This window comes from Olea europaea, chromosome 15 (assembly GCF_002742605.1).
Source record: "Olea europaea var. sylvestris chromosome 15, O_europaea_v1, whole genome shotgun sequence".
NCBI classification, from domain to species: domain Eukaryota; kingdom Viridiplantae; phylum Streptophyta; class Magnoliopsida; order Lamiales; family Oleaceae; genus Olea; species Olea europaea.
In genome coordinates, this window is record NC_036251.1 from 6,989,417 (window position 1) to 6,992,365 (window position 2,949).

The following is a 2,949-nucleotide window of genomic DNA, read 5'->3' on the forward strand; positions in this document are numbered from 1 at the left end:
GCTAGAGTTCCATCTACCACCCGAATCTTCTAACGTCCAGAACATGGTATGTATATAGACGTTTGGGATGGTGAGTTGGTCATGTGATCCATGGCTTCTGAATCTATCGCCTATGATTTGCTATGATTGCTATTTAAAGGGAGAGAGCTTGAACTGAACAGGTACCTGCATTGTAGAGGAATATGAACCAGTAGGCTCAACTTTTATAGTGAGTAGTCTTTGGATTTTTTCAACCTTCCCAATGATGAACATAAGTAATTCTTGTTGTTTCGATGCATCCCTTGTAATAACTACATTTTCATGTCTATTCTATTGCTTTTGATTCTTAAATTTGGCTAAAAGTTGTTGCCATAATAGTTTCCGTTGTTTTAGTCTGATTGTGTGTTCCCTTTCAATTTCCAGCAATCTTCTTTCTTATGTATTGGCTTATTACAATAGTTACAAAATAAATCATTAATCTTGGACCAATCACAATTTATTTGCTTCATTTGGTAATAATTTTGGCTGTTCACGGGCTTATTTGTAGATAATAAGGTAAATCTCTGGAGTTTGGAGGCCTCGATAGTGGACAGTAAAGTAGATCCTTTTTGTTTGAGGGCTAGGGCTCCAATCATAACTGATCTCTTTCCTCTCCTTTGATTATAGCAAAGACCTCATTAAGAGGTGGTTGTTCTTCTTTTCCCACGACTTGGACTCGGACTCGGACTCGGACTCGGACTCGGACTCTGACTCGTACTAGATCAATTTCCATGTGTAATCCTGCAAAAACTCATAGATCCTTTCTCATTCGATAAACTTAAATAATAAAAAGGCATCCTTAGTGCCATTCATATTAATGATATGATAGTAATCGAGTTAAAATCATGAGGTATTCAGAGTATTGTAATAATCAGCGACCGACATATTACCTTGCTTAATTGAATGAATCTCCGTCGTTATTTCAAAGACCAAGGCAGCGTCCTTCATTTAGAATATGTTTGCTTCGCAATTTTCCAAATCTCCTTTGCAGTTGTTAAAAACATGCAATTTTTGAATCTCTTAACCACAGCTTGATTCAAGAGTATTCAATGCCATAAACCTCGTATTTGGGATCATCCATGCCTAGTGCTGGTTCAAGCAAGTGCTGTAATTTTCCTTTTTCCTTGAGTTCTGTGCAAACTACTTGAGACTATATCATGTGATTCCTTCTGTTGAGACGATAGGCGACTTGAATACTTTTGAGTTCATTTGAATGGACTCTTGGAACAGTCCAAAATGTACAATAATTTTGAAGGGCTCCGATATGGAAGACATGGTAATGAATTTTTGAAAAAAAAAAAAAAAAGATGATTTTTTAGAAAATTAAGAGGATATAACAAATACAGTAATGAAAGTTGATGAAGGTAATTCTAAAAGTTCAAAACAGATGAAGGACATATTTATGAACCTGACTCTGATACCATAAAGAAATTCAGGAGAAAATTCCGTCATACTTGTTCATTTATAATAGATAGATTTATATACAAATTAGTTATATTACATGTCTAGGTACATTCCTAAAATTAAGTAATCAGATAACTACAAAATATGATAGTTACAAATAGGAGAGCTTAATCTCCAGATTAATGGTATTGTACTAGACTAGAATCCTAAGGTCATTGGAATTGTACTAGAACTAGAATCCGAGATCAATGGGATTGTATTCTAGAACTAGAAAGTTAGACTTTCACCAATAGTTATGTATTTGAGTAGAAGGCATATATGAACTTTATTTGGTTGACCTCTCAATGATGTTCATTTGAATAACAAGAGGATAAAATTTGAGGGCAATTATAATTTCTTTGGTCCGGTTTGGAAAGTATTGAAAGATAGTTTTATCTTAATTAGGCCGTTTAATTACTATAAACATATAAGAAAATAAGACCCAAGTTTAGGTGATTGGAGTGGAGATTTTGCTCCCCGTGCCATGCTTATTTGAAATAATAGAATAATAACAAAGAGACTTGTAGAATGTGAATGAAAGCATCGTTTAAACTATCAAGATGCTAAATAGATGAAATGTGATACATTCTATATTTTATCTTAAAAAAACCTAGTTTTCACAATTTCGTTCTTTTTATTGTATTATATTTGATCTTTCGCAATTAGTTAGCTGTGGGCCCAAGTCGAGCTTGACACGCCTCAACATTTCTTAGAAACCATTCTCAACCCTGGGGTTGGTTAATTTTAGATGGACCAACTTGTCAAATTTATTATTGTATTTATTTTTTCCATTCCAAATTTATTTATTTATTCTTATTTGCCTATATTGCCAGTTAGCACATGCATACTTTTTGAAATGTCAATTCTCATATGTTGGATAGTCTAACTCATTTTGGCACTACTATAACCAATAGAATCACAAAATTCATATTATAATTCCATAGCATGTCTTGTTTCTATGCAAATTGAGCGTATCTAGACGATTCCAAACATCTAAACATCTCTTTAACCTAACTTTATAGAGTTTCGAAACTAGGAAGTGTGCTTAGTTTTTCACAACTAGAATGGTTGCTAAATTATGTGTGGCATTTTTAATCCATATTGGGTTTCAAATAGAGAGTCAACTTCACGTACCCGTTACGCTGGTGTATGGCCCTAAGATTCCAAAAAAATTGCAAAAACAAGTTAAAAAATTAGTATAAATCTTTACAACTTGTCATCCAATGCTATGGTTTGTTGTGTCCTGCCACCTACAAACATTATTATATGGGAAACCTAACATCAATCTTTCAAAACTGTTTCTTGATTGAATACATGTCTTTCCATTTTCAATTTCATTCTTTTCTTTCACACCACCATTCTTGGTTACTTTCAATGCTAAACTATTCACATCAATGGATTTAATATATATATATATATATATATATTTCATTTCGTAAAGAAATACATGCACATGTGAGTTATTCGGGTTCCTTTTCAAAATGGAGA